Raw genomic sequence first — 15055 nt, 5'->3', positions numbered from 1 at the left:
GTCCGGCTGTGTGCCCGGACCGAGACAGCAAGGTCAGCAGACGGCGGTGATTGTCCACAGGGGTGACTGCTCGGAAGTTCCTGGAAGGACCGCGGACGGGTGGTGACCCGGCGGTCTGGAGCAGTGTACAAAGAACAGTCAGCACCAGGGCAGGGGCCTCTCGGACCCCGGCAAGGCTAGGAGTCGCCACAATTTGCCAAATCCGTCAGTGAAGGGGACGGCTGTCTCCCAACAACCAAGTCCCGATTGAAGGCAACAGCCCAACCATTAAAGCAGAGACACCGCCACCGCCAGGGCACCAGTTTCTGAGGGCCAGCGCCTGCGGGCAAAGAGTAGAGCTCCTCCGGTCCAGCTTGAAGCCGGGGAGCGGGTTACCGGTGGGAACCCATCGCAACCATCAACAACATAGGTGCAGGACAAAGGGACATCACCGTCACCTACTGGGGAAAGCAAGTGCAGCCGTCCGTTGGAACCGTCTTTCCAGCCGTGTGTTTTACCGAGAACTGTGTCATCATCTCAGGCTGAGTGAGTACCACAGTGCCGCAAGGCACAGCGCTGTCCCCGCGTCCCTGCGCCCACCAAGCCCTGCATCCTGCATCTCCCACCTCATCACTGGGCCCCGGGATCACCAACCCCTACCCACGGAGGGGCAACACAACAACTTGCTGCTTCACACCATCACTCCCGGGATCCCCACACCGAGCAGCAGTGGTGCTAACAAACCACCACAACCGTGGGTGGCGTCACGGACAATAGACTTTATCTTAAAACCCAATCCCCTTTCACTCACGGGCGAGGAGCGCCGCTCGAGAACCCCCGGGATCCGTACCACCGCTCGAGCCACCACTGAGCAGCCGCAGCCGGACCCGAGCAGAGGGGTGAGCGCAGTGCTGACATCCTCCTCCCCGCCCGCGACATAAGCTCTTTGGAGCTGACTAGAGGATCAGGATAACTTATGACTTCAATCTAGGGACTCCAGTTCCGGTTGGAGACCATATCAACAGCCTAGGGATTTCGACTCCGGCTGCCAGGATTGTAACATCATACCAGGACTACCTAAGGAGGACACTCAGGTTGGGACAGTTCAGTCACCTGTTACAGACTTTGCAGACCTCAGACAGCTTCCTAAATCTGGCATTATTCCTTTCTTGGTGGGTGCCCGCCAAAAGCGGGGTGCTGCCGGATTGGCGTACGTAGCCCTGGAACCTCTGAGGTATGGACATTCTAAATCCCTGGTGAGCCAGCGGAAGGGTGAGACTCTGTTGCCTGTTACATTTGTGTTTTGCTGGTTATGTGTTAAGTGCTGTTAATTGTTTGGGGATCCAATAAAGTCTAATTATTGTGGTTCTCTCACCCTGTGTTGTCTGAGTAGTGTTACGCCCACGGCTAAGGAGGCCAGCGTTCAGTTGGGATGAGCCCTGAGCCACGCTGTCTTTCTAAAGGCAGCGGGTTTTAGTGGACGAGAGCACCCACTGAGCCCCGTGTCTCCACAATTGGTGGCAGCAGTGGGATACTACTCAGCCTGGTTTACCCAGGGGAGCTGCAGCGGACTGGTGTTTTCGGACACCGTCCAGGGCTCAACAACCAGGGAGGCACATAAGCATACCCAGCAGGCCATAGGGGAGGCATTCAGGTTTCGGACGCTGCCATGTCCAACCCCACCAGCTCAGCCATGGGACAAGGACAAGAGAGGAGTTACGACCGCTGCAGTAAATGGATGCTACAGGATCTGTGCCAGAGGCGAAAGATTATCTACTGGAACGCTGAGACTCGGCCAGACTTGATCCAGAAATTACATAAAAACAAAAAAACAAAAAAGTGAGCCGGAGTATGAGATGGTATACATGGAGCTTGTGAGCTCATGTTCACACTGGCCATTAGACAAAGAGAAACCAAGGGAAAAATTGTGAAAACATACCCTGCTGTAACTAAATAAAAGCATAGTGCATATAAACATAGGGTACTTAGTAAACACTGTTTTTGATCAAAAAAAGCATAAAGCTATCCCACCAACGCCAAGGTGTACCCAGTTGGGATAGTACCTACACTCTCTAATATTAAAACCTTACCATGGGTCTAAAATAGGCCTCAATGTGGCTAAGGGCTGAGAGCGACCGGGTCCCAACAGGACACACACAGTCAGGGGCATTCACAGAATGAAATGTCCAGCTCACCAAGAGGGAGGGCCACACCCCATTTGTACTGAATACAAAAAAAACTACATAAAAACAAAAAAGTGAGCCGGAGTATGAGATGGTGTACATGGAACTTGTGAGCTCATGTTCACACTGGCCATTAGACAAAGAGAAACCAAGGGAAAAATTGTGAAAACATACCCTGCTGTAACTAAATAAAAGCATAGTGCATATAAACATAGGGTACTTAGTAAACACTGTTTTTGATCAAAAAAAGCATAAAGCTATCCCACCAAGCTCCATGTATACCATCTCATACTCTGGCTCACTTTTTTGTTTTTATGTAGTTTTTTTTGTATTCAGTACAAATGGGGTATGGCCCTCCCTCTTGGTGAGCTGGATATTTCATTCTGTGAATCCCCCTGACTGTGTGTGTCCTGTTGGGACCCGGTCGCTCTCAGCCCTTAGCCACATTGAGGCCTATTTTAGACCCATGGTAAGGTTTTAATATTAGAGAGTGTAGGTACTATCCCAACTGGGTACACCTTGGCGTTGGTGGGATAGCTTTATGCTTTTTTTGATCAAAAACAGTGTTTACTAAGTACCCTATGTTTATATGCACTATGCTTTTATTTAGTTACAGCAGGGTATGTTTTCACAATTTTTCCCTTGGTTTCTCTTTGTCTAATGGCCAGTGTGAACATGAGCTCACAAGCTCCATGTATACCATCTCATACTCCGGCTCACTTTTTTGTTTTTATGTAGTTTTTTTTGTATTCAGTACAAATGGGGTGTGGCCCTCCCTTTTGGTGAGCTGGACATTTCATTCTGTGAATCCCCCTGACTGTGTGTGTCCTGTTGGGACCCGGTCGCTCTCAGCCCTTAGCCACATTGAGGCCTATTTTAGACCCATGGTAAGGTTTTAATATTAGAGAGTGTAGGTACTATCCCAACTGGGTACACCTTGGCGTTGGTGGGATAGCTTTATGCTTTTTTTGATCAAAAACAGTGTTTACTAAGTACCCTATGTTTATATGCACTATGCTTTTATTTAGTTACAGCAGGGTATGTTTTCACAATTTTTCCCTTGGTTTCTCTTTGATCCAGAAATTAGTCCGTTGGGATGCCCAGAATGATGCAGAGGATGATGAGGATCCCGCTGATATTGACCCAGAGGATTTAAACTATGTGCCACATCATGGATCTAGTGACAATCGGGAATCAACTGTGTCCAAAATGGCCCAAGCCACAGCATTGTTGGATGCATTGGGGCCTAGATCCTCAAGAGAAGAGAGGGCTTATGTTCTGGAATATGTTTATGGGATTCCAGCTGCCGTACTGCTAACACCAGCCGGTCGAGAAGGATGGTCCCGCTACCCAGCAGAAGCTGCGCCAAAACAAAGGACTACAAACAGGGCCTGTGACTCGCCCAATCTATGGCGCTGTTATACATGTGGGCACCATGGACATATAGATAAAGATTGTCTCCAAAACTGAGGCCGCATGCTTGGAGCCCATCTACCAGCTCAGCCGGTCAAGAGCCAGGGACTACGAGACACTGGTTCCTCCATTACCCTGGTAAGCCCAATTGTTTCCCCAGAAGACCCTGTACCAGATTCCCAATTATCCATCTCCCTGGCTGAGGGCCAGCGCTCAGACATTCCTCTGGCATGTGTGCAGTTGGACCTAATGACCGACCAGGGAGAGGTCGAGGTGGAGCTTGTGGACAGCCTCCCCACACCTCCTAATATTTTGGGGACCAACCAAGAAGTGATCGATGTGGGGATTGTGAACAGCCTCCCCATACCTGTCATTGTGGAGACTGACCAGAGCAAGGCTGATGTGGAGCTTATGGACACCGTCCCCACACCAGTTATTTCGGGAAAGGACCAGGGAGAGGTTGATGTGAGACTTGTGAACAGCCTCCCCACACCTGTCATTGTGGAGACTAATCAGAGCAAGGCTGATGTGGAGCTTATGGACACCGTCCCCACACCAGTTACTTTGGGGTCTGACCAGGAAGAGGTCCATATGGAGTTTATGGACAGCCTCCCCACACCTGTTGTTTCGGGGACTAGCCAGGAGGAAGTTGAAGTGGGGTTCATAGATGGCCCCACCAAGCCTGTTGTTTCGGATACCACTCAAAGGGAAGTGAAAGTGGGGCTTGTGAATTACCTGCTCACACCAGTCATTTTGGAGAATGACCTAGGACAAGGACTATCCAGTCAGTTTGAAGCAGCCATCACCCACCTCCAAGCCAAGCAGGACCCTGATGTGGATCTTTCTAATATCTTTTCCAGGGATGGTTTGCATTCCCAGTCTCCATAATCCACTTTTGAGCCAAGAACCGTGAGTTAGCCTAACCACACTGTGGCTATTGACTGGGGGAGGATTGATAGTGGGAGATTTGTGCAGGCCCAACTCATGGACCCCACCTTAGTGCTTGTCCACAATATGGCTGCTCAACTTGGGGGAAGTAATCCGGGGGAGGTGTATAGATGCAAGCCTCTGTTGCTGACCTCACCATTAAAAAGGACAATGCCGTCAAGAGGAGAAGGATGATCGGAAGCCTATCATGTCTGGCTAATATTAAGAAGGGGGAGGAATGTGACGACATGGACTCTCATGGGTTAAAGTTTCTTAAAATTCAGCCAGAAAGCATGATAGATTGTCTATAGACGGGGGAGAAGTCCCTCATTGTTTTTACAAGACTCTTGTTGACTCAATGTAATTGTGTTGGCCACTGAAAGCCAGACATATTGTTCTCCAGACTTATCCAGTAACCATTGTATTGTAGTTGTGTATTGCTAATGTGATTACCTTAGTAGCCTTTGTTGAGTCTGTGACTTGCAGACTCCATGTAGATATCTTCAGTCTTTCTGTAGACATCATTTGGATGAACATTGTCCATGCAGCTTGAGATTCATCCAATGGGAGAGGCGTTCTTGTCCAACCAATCGATGAGGATGCAGTGTATCCAAGTGGAAGGCTGTGGCTATAAAAGGGATTTCTTTAAGCCACTAGGTTGTTGATGGATGCTGATGGATCCAGTCTAAGCTCTTTGGAGCTGACTAGAGGATCAGGATATCTTATGGCTTCAATCTAGGGACTCCGGTTCCGGTTGGAGACCATATCCACAGCCTAGGGATTTCGACTCCGGCTGCCAGGATTGTAACATCATACCAGGACTACCTAAGGAGGACACTCAGTTTGGGACAGTTCAGTCACCTGTTACAGACCTCAGACAGCTTCCTAAATCTGGCATTATCCCTTTCTTGGTGGGTGCCCGCCAAAAGCGGGGTGCTGCCGGATTGGCGTACATAGCCCTGGAACCTCTGAGGCATGGACATTCTAAATCCCTGGTGAGCCAGGAAGGGTGAGACTCTGTTGCCTGTTACATTTGTGTTTTGCTGGTTATGTGTTATGTGCCGTTAATTGTTTGGGGATCCAATAAAGTCTAATTATTGTGGTTCCCTCACCCTGTGTTGTCTGAGTAGTTTTACGCCCACGGTTAAGGAGGCCAGCGTTCAGTTGGGATGAGCCCTGAGCCACGCTGTCTTTCTAAAGGCGGCGGGTTTTAGTGGACGAGAGCACCCACTGAGCCCCGTGTCTCCACAGCCTGGGCTCTTTATACAGCATGTTAGAATTCTGTATATAAGAGCCCACTGGTGGTGGCCGCAGCTTATAGGCCCCAAATCTGGTGACAGGTTCACTTTAATACCGTGTATTGCCCCCTCAAACATCTGTGACAGTTTGAAGTCTTTTGTGGTAGTTGTGGATGAGGTTATTTTCTCAGCTGGTAATGCTGCCATTCTTTTTGGCAAAAAGCCTTCTGGGCTTTCTTGCATGAACTGCGGGCTTGTGTTCTCCCAGAGTGGCTCAATGATATTGAGGTCAGGAGACTGAGTTGGCCCCTCCAGAACCTTCACTTTTTTCTGCTGTAGCCAATGACAGGCTGACTTGACCTTGTGTTTTGGATTGTTGTCATGTTGGAACGTCTAAGTGCAAAAAGAGAGTAGGTGGATCTTTATACTTAAGACGCAGGCCCCATTAGGTTTCAATGAGACCTTGACCTATAGCTGTTTCCTTTGATTTAGGGACAGTGCTAGTTTCATTAGGGAGAGCCGTTGCGGAACGGGGGCATCGCTAACTTTAGGATGTGCTAACTCCGTTGTTAGGTAGGGCATTCCTAGGGCCCAGTGTTAGTTTGTTTTTAGGGCCATTTCAGACCATTCCATTTTATTTGCCTTACACATGAAGGTTATTTGTTAGCCTCTGCAATTATGTATTGTCAGCAGGCTTCCTTTGTGATTTTCCGATATAGGTCAATTGACTTCTGCTGTTGATACAGCTCTCTCACTATCGGATCATCACCTTATGTGTTTGTTGTCTGTGAATTTCCCCTGATTTTAAAGGATTATTAAAAGTTATATTTTATCTTTTACCCTGCTATTTCCACGTACTATACACTTGGGTATCTGCTCCTGCTATTAATATATTAGAGTCCTGTATTTCAGCTGATGTTATTTGTGAGTTTTTCTTTGCATCCCGAACAATTTACCTGGCAGTTGTGGCCAAAATTTTGTTGGTCTACCTGATCATGCTTTGGCTTTTACAGAGCCCCTGATTTTCCATTTGTTAATCACAGTTTGAACACTGCTGACTGGCATTATTAATTCCTTGGATATATTTTTGTATCCCTTTCTTGTTTTATACAGTTCAACTATCTTTTCCAGTAGATCCATTGACAATTCTTTGGCTTTCCCATGACTCACAATCCAGAAACGTCCGTGGCTGAAAGATGCAAGAGTCTGTCTGAATCCCAGAAACTCATTCAGCTTTTATGCACACACACTGATTACAAGCAAACAGGTCACAGGTGAGGATGCTACCTTTATTAGCCATTCAAGTCCATTTGTGTCAACTTCTGTTCATGTTATCAGGCCAAAATCACCAGGGTATGTGAACTTTTGGATGTTTTTGGTTGTTATTATGATTTAAAAAGAGAAAACTCAGTAGTTTGACAATAAATGGCTTCACCCAACCACTAACCAATGGTGGAAAAAAAGATTTTTTTTTTTGTTATCATTCATATTCACTGAAAAAAGGCCAACAAAACAAAAAATCTGCCAGGGTATGTAAACTTTTGAGAACAACTGTATATAGCAGGATGAGGACATATATACCAGGATGGGCCCAGGATGAGGACATATATAGTACACCCCTCACATCTCACATTTTTGTAAGTATTTTATTATATCATTTCATGGGACAACACTGAAGACATGACACTTTGATGCAATATAAAGTTGTAATTTTACAGCTTGTATAACAGTGTAATTTGTGTATGCCCTACCCTAAATAACTCGACACACAGCCATTAATGTCTAAACATCTGGCAACATAAGTGAGTATACCCCTAAGTGAGCGTGCACACAGGCCATGGAGGTTGAGTGCATTACTTACTGTTTTCTTTGAAACAATTGTACCTGCTGATTCCAGATCTTTCTGTAGATCTCCATAGGTGGTTCACTCCTCTGTCTGAAGTCGTCCAGGGAGCACCTGATTGTGGACCGTTTATGGTGTCATTTCTCATTTTTACACATAATTTAATTTATGGACATTTCAGGTTTGATTTCTTTGCCTGTGTATATTGGATGGGTTGGTACCGACATCTGGAGAGAAATTCGAGTCAATTGAACCTTTAGAAATATATTTACTTAGAAAATTGGGGACGTGCTCAATACTTATTTCACCGTCTGTATATTTTTATGGGCTATTTAACAACCAGAAAAAGATCTCAAATGAAGACTGTTGCGAGCTGTGGCGGGAGGCAAGACAGGTTAGGAACAAGGTTAGGATGGAGAGTATAGGTTTCTATCATTTTATAACCTCTTCCTGGCTTTCACAAGAAACCAAGAAAATGTCAGCTGTCGGGATGCCATTTAGCTGGAGTTAGTGAAAGAGGGTCACAAAGAAGATTGAATTCTAGTGAATCCAAATTTTGAATTTCATAAGTGACACATCCAATTAGTATAGAATTGATTCACTAACCTCTAAACCCTAGCAAAACCAACGTCGTCCAAGCATCTAAACAATACATTGGTGGTGGTAGTGGTGCCTAAGACCTTGGTAATTTCAATGGTGTTGACTCTAAGTTGCTCAGTTCCTAAATTAGCCCACTCAGTTCCAATCCTGATTTGGACACTGCACTGGTTATGCCAAGCATCAAAAAGTCTATGTAACAGGGCATCCCGGCGCTGCACATTAATAAGGAGGAGAGTGGTGCAGTATTTTGGAATTACAGTTAGAGTTACTTCATGTTCCTTTCTTCAGGAGCACGCCGCTTCCCTGCCCCTAGGCTTTCTGCTTGCTGGGAGATGATCCGTTCTGAAGATTGACAGTTGGACCTGGTGATGTAGCTTAGCGAATGGCCCAAACTGAGTGCTCTCCCATTGCAAGTAGAGGACGCTTTACCTCTGTAACATGGGATAAGTGGTGGAGGACTGAGGCTGGCCAGATCCAGTGGTCTAGACATCTCTGTAACAGCGCTTCCAAATTGTATAGTAAATAGCTTGCAACTGTGCAATCTTTGCCTCGGATGTGGCTGGCAGCTTAGGAACTACATAATGAAAAATCCTTCCATTTTTGAGATTGATGAGAATTTTTAAGAAGAGGTGAATAGAAAACGTTCTTGTTTTTACAAGAACTTTGCAATTTTACCCATTTAAAGGGAAATTGCCATATAAAAAAATGTTATAAACTTTCAGATATGGGGTTAATCTTTAGTCATATATTTGGGCTGGCACAGTTCCAGTCACCGCTCAGTGTATAGTGAGCATTGGCTGTGACTGACAGCCAGATTATGATTAGTGACTGAAAACACGCTGGCCCACCCCCATAACTGAAATTCCGAGGCTACTGGGAGGAAAAAAGTTAATTTCCTAGCGGCAGCAGGTGTCTCAATGACTTGAGACAACTGCATTAAATTACAATATATTTTCGATTCCCCCAATGTCAGGGCCATATTTTTAATTAAGCCCTTATTTAGGAAGGAGGGCGCAAAAGGTAGCATTGCTTTCAAATGCCAGGGATGAAATTGAATCCTGGTATGGCCCTAAACTGCAGAGGGGCCAGGGGAGGTATATATGGTAACCAGGGACAGACTGTTATGATCTGATAACCGTGGACAATCACAAAAAATCACATTAATTAGGAAGAAACAAAATCACAAGAGTAGTTGGAAACTGAGCTGACCGCAATCCCCTATCTATCAGACAACACTAGAAGTAGCAGTGGAATGTTCCTAACACACCTAGATTCCTCGTCACTGCCGGAGAAACTTGCCACACCTCAAAGATAGAAATGAGGAATCCTAACTTGCCTCGGAGCAGTCCCCAAAGAATTAGCAAGCCACCAACATGCAAATATAGATTAGCAAAGGTGATGCCCAACTTACTAGATACGACAGGACAGATAATTGATTGCGGCCAGCAAAAAACCCTGCAAAAAACACCAAGCTCCTGATAGGAAAAAAATACTGAGACCACATAGTCTTTCCCCCACTATATCAGGTACTCTTGTGCCAGACACTTCAGACAGAACTGCAGATCTAATGGGAAGGAACGAAATCACAGAACAAATAAAAATCAAGTGCAAATAATATAAACATGAACAGGGAGCAAGCTCCCTTTCTTGCTGGAGGGACTGCCCTGCTTACAGAAGCAGAAATACAGATTCTCACATACAAGAAACCAAACACAGAACCAAATGGAATAAGCAGAAACAACCTTAAGTGCAATTTCAGCAGTTAAGCATAGAAACTAGCAACTTATGTGGAGTAGATTCAGCACAGAAGAAATGGTAGACACTAAAGGGAAAACTCCCAGACATCTTCAGAAGCAGGCAGAAAGCATCATCACCGGCAGCCGCCAGGCAGAAAATGCTCTCCCACATACACTAGGCTGATTTGCAATAGAATTCCCTGGATTCCCAATTAACTCCAATACCTGTCTTGGTCACAGATTCAGCCTCAGTTTCATTACCATTTCTGGCCAACAGATGAAGCTCCACACCAGCACCCATTCGGATGACATTCACAACAGCGGACGTATCATTGGTGCTGCCTGTGCAACCGAACAGGGGCCCAATTTCAACCTCCAATGTGCATTTTGATGAGTTCTTGGGCTACAAAGGGCCCATATATTGTTCTTGCACAGGGCCCTTTTCTGTCTGTGTTCGCCAGTGATGGGAACGTCAGGCAGGGTTGGTATGAGGGTACCTTTATGAAATGTATGGCCAGCTTAAAAGTAATAAACCACATTGGAGGATGAAGATGCTGCAAGGTCCCAACCAGTGTGCGAGCCCCACATCTGACCGGTGAGATCGCGTTGCAGTCTAGCTATAGATAGATGAGAAATGTTAGGTGTCAGCATTGTTCCCGAGAAGTGAATTTTCCTCTTCACTAATTAAACCTGCAGAATTCATGGTCTGATTCTCTAATAGGAAATGACCTGAGATTGTTTTGCACTTTATTATATACAGACCCGTAGCTTTGTCCCTTATATCAAAAACATTTTAATCCTCTCTCTTGTCCAATTACTGCCTTGAAAAGCCTGACACACAATTACGCTAAGGCAGAGACACATGAAGGGCCGCCGATAGCTCATTAATATAGCTTTCCTGTGCCTTAAAGCATCCTCTCCCAACAAGATAAAGGCAGGTTATGCTGTAGGTAATGCCATCGCAGGCTGGCTGGGAACCTATGACGTGAATAGTGACATTGGATAAAAACGCTATTATTTAAAGAATATTTAATAAGTTATTGAAATGTGTAATCGTAGCTGGAAATATAACAGTGATTATTGAGTTATTTGCAAAGAGCATGATTTATGCTGTATGTATCTCAATACATGGGTGTTATAATTATAGGCATCATTAGATTTATATGCCATAATATTATGATATGTGAGGGTCTCACCTCTAGGACCCCCCACAGATCATGACAACAAATGAACCAAGGTCTCAAACATTTTCTCTAAATAGCTGTTCTTCCATCTGCACAGCTCCAGTAAAGTAAATAAAGCTATGCTGCAATACCTTAAACAGCAAGTCGCTGGGAGTTGTAGTGCTCATTCTGAGAATTAGTAATGGTAATCAGCCCACCTCACTACTAAGGAAATTATAGCGTCATCCTTTTTTTTTTTTTTTAAAGGGAATCTGTGAGAAGATTTTTGCTATGTAATCTGAGAGCAGCATGTCGTAGGGGCTGAGATCCTGATTCCAGTGATGTGTCACTTACTAGGCTGTGTGTCGCTGTTTCAATATAATCAATGTTTTATTAGCATGGGGGTTGATCAGTACAGGGCTAAGTGACTTGTGCCATGTATTCCTGTTGCTCTGTGTAACTCCGCCCCCACCAGCTTTCTCTTAATACACAGTGAACATAGGCAGCTGCCTACCAGTGGTGTGGGTGGGCTTATACACAGCTCAGCATTCAGAGAACTAGTAGATCTGTAGCAAAGAAACTGAAGATTTTATCACAATGTCACATTAGGTACAGGGAAGAATCACGCGAATGGCGAAGGGAAGGAAAACCCTGTGTCTAGGGAAAGGGAAGATGGTGACCCCTGACAAAACCTACCGCTGGTCCCTGGGGTCCCTCACCATCCTAGATAGGTTCTCTGCACCGATTCAGATACCTGACCCTAGGTATCCTCAGTGCTGGGCCCTAAGTAGGGAATGGATGGGATGAGCTCTTCATCAACCACACTAAACAACTACACCATGTTCCAAATTATTATGCAATTTCCTGATTTTCCTAAATGGTCAGTGCAAATGACAGTCAGTCTAATAAAAGTCATCACTCGTTAGAGTATACATCAAATTTTATTGAAGAAACCTGCCAATGATAACAGTATAATCTTCAAGATAAAAAAAAAACCTCAAAATGCACTGTTCCAAATTATTAGGCACAGTAGAGTTTCTCAACATTTTATGTTTTAAAGAACTGAAAATGCTCATTTGTGGAATTTGCAGGATTAGGAGGTCACAATCACTGAAATAAAAAGCTATTTAAATCCAAAACATCCTAACAGGCCAAGTTACATGTTAACATAGGAACCCTTCTTTGATATCACCTTCACAATTCTTGCATCCATTGAACTTGTGAGTTTTTGCAGAGTTTCTGCTTGAATTCCATTGCATGATGTCAGAATAGCCTACCAGAGCTGCTGTATTGATGGGAACTGCCTCCCACCCTCATAGATCTTTTGCTTGATGATACTCCAAAGGTTCTCTATAGGGTTGAGGTCAGGGGAAGATGGTGGCCACACCATGAGTTTATCTCCTTTTATGCCCATAGCAGCCAATGACACAGAGGTGTTCTTTGCAGCATGCGATGGTGCATTGTCATGCATGAAGATGATTTTGCTTCTGAAGGCACGTTTCTGCTTTTTGTACCATGGAAGAAAGTTGTCAGTCAGAAACTCTATATACTTTGCAGAGGTCATTTTCACACCTTCAACAACCCTAAAGAGGCCTACCAGATATCTCACCATGATTCCGGCGCAAAACATGGTTCCTCCACCTCCTTGCTGACGTCGCAGCCTTGTTGGGACATGATGGCCATCCACCAACCGTCCACTACTCCATCCATCTGGACCATCCAGGGTTGCTCGACACTCATCAGTAAACAAGACTGTTAGAAAATTAGTCTTAATGTATGTCTGGGCCCACTGCAACCGTTTCTGCTTGTGAGCACTGGTTAGGGGTGGCTGAATAGTAGGTTTATGCATCACAGCAAGCCTTTTAAGGATCCTACACCTTGAGGTTCGAGGGACTTCAGAGACACCAGCAGCTTCAAATATCTGTTTGCTGGTTTGTAATGACTTTTTAGCAACTGCTCTCTTAATCCGATGGATTTGCCTGGCAGAAACCTTCCTCATCCGGCCTTTATCAGCACAAACACGTATGTGCTCAGAATCAGCCACAAATCCCCTCACAGGACGATGATCACGCTTAAGCTTTTGAGAAATATCTGTTTTCATCCCTTTTCCAAGGCATTTCACTATTTGATGCTTTTTGGCAGCAGAGAGATCCTTTTTCTTTCCCATGTTACTTGAAAACTGTGGCCTGCTTAATATTGTGGAACATCCAGTTTTCCTTTTATTGGGCTCACCTGGCAAACTAATTATCACAGGTATCTGAGATTGATTTCAGTGATCCAAAGAACCCTGAGACACAATACCATCAATGCGTTTCATTGAAAAAAAAAAAAATATTCGCTATGACACTTAAATCCAATTTGCATAATAATTTGGAACATGGTGTATAGAAGAAGCAAGGGGGTCACAGCAGGAAAAGCATGAACTACTTATCTACAGATGACTCAGGTAGAAGTTCAACAAAGTTTTCAGCAACGATGCCACAGAAGAGTACAAGCCACCTGCTTGCACCCAGGGCTTGAATGAACTGAAAATATAATCAGCACCAGTCCAAGGAAGGAAGGGGTATCTAAGCATCAAGGGAATACTGATGATCAGTAGCTGGGTGGAAGATGAGCTCCTGCTGGGTACAAAAGGGGGAGAGATGAATCCAGCAGGAAAGCTACCTATACCAATGAATACTGACAGCAGGAACAATGGAAAGTCAGGGAGCATTCTGTGCAGCCAAATACTGTGACCTTCTATGGCCAGAAATCACATGACTGTCTGTCACCCGTGACACACCCGTGACACTTTCAGACAAATCTGTCAGCATAAAATGTTCAAAAATGTTAGAGGCACTGGGTGTGTACCGCCTCCGTGCCAGCAGTCGAGCTGCTCGGGTCCGGGTGCTCGGTGGCTCGAGAGTCTCCGGACCCGGGGGTCGTGCGGCCACATGAAATAAAGGGGGGCTATTTACAAGGGAGATTATTAAGTTTGTGACGCCACCCGTGGTATGTGGTAATTTAGGAGTACCACCGCTGCAATTGGGAGTAACCGGGGCTGATGGAGGGGGGCAGCCAGGTGTTGTGACCCTCCACGGGTAGGGGGAATACCCCGGGGTTCTGTGATGGTAGGGGAGAGCCGTTGGGTGCAATGGGTCACTTGCGTACTCACTCAGTCCATTAAGCTGACACCGACAACTGGATAAACCAAAGTTCTGGACACCTCGTTGTTTCCTGGTCCCAGCCCGGTGATGGTGCAAGGTCGCCGGCTGTCCTCCTCGACAGGTCCGTGTCCCTTGCCACGATCCCCTGCGACCGGGGGTCCAGCTCCTCTAGGCCCAGACCAGCGTCTGCTACCTAGACTGTATTCCTAGGAGCCCTGCTCCTGGTCTCCTCTCACTTCCGCTCTCTACTCACAACTGACACCCCTGACCTCCCTTCTCCAACCCCCCAGATGGGCGACTCTATTCCACTCAAGCCGTCCACTGGTGTGTCTGGTGGGTGTGGTGCAGGGTGTATCTAGGATTTGATTAGCTGATGCAGGCAACACCATGTAGTTAGGGACCCAAAACCAAGAAGGAGGTGGATACTGCATGGGAGGGCAGATTGTGCAATACCCTGTGACGACCTGATAGTCCAGGGGCATCACAGATGCACTTTAGATGTGGGGGAAACCATTTAGTATGCCTTCTTACATACTTATTTTCTATCTATCCTTGGCTTCTATGGCCAAAGTTGTCAATTAACCCCCTTAAAAACCACGTATATTCATTTTATTGGCCTGAGAAATTAGAGAAGAAAATGCATCTCCTTCACCTGCTGCATCCGCCTTTAAAATCACTGCAAAACATATTAGGTCCCTAAAAAGGAGTTTTGTAAATTACCTTGAAAAAGTGTTGATAAAACTTTAACCCATCTAATATTCTCAATAAAAGAAGGTTTCAATTATAATGCTCATGTAAAGCAGACATATGGGAAATATTATTTATTA

Source organism: Anomaloglossus baeobatrachus, chromosome 6 (assembly GCF_048569485.1).
Source record: "Anomaloglossus baeobatrachus isolate aAnoBae1 chromosome 6, aAnoBae1.hap1, whole genome shotgun sequence".
Classification (NCBI taxonomy): Eukaryota; Metazoa; Chordata; class Amphibia; order Anura; family Aromobatidae; genus Anomaloglossus; species Anomaloglossus baeobatrachus.
Note: the sequence above shows the minus strand (reverse complement) of the source record.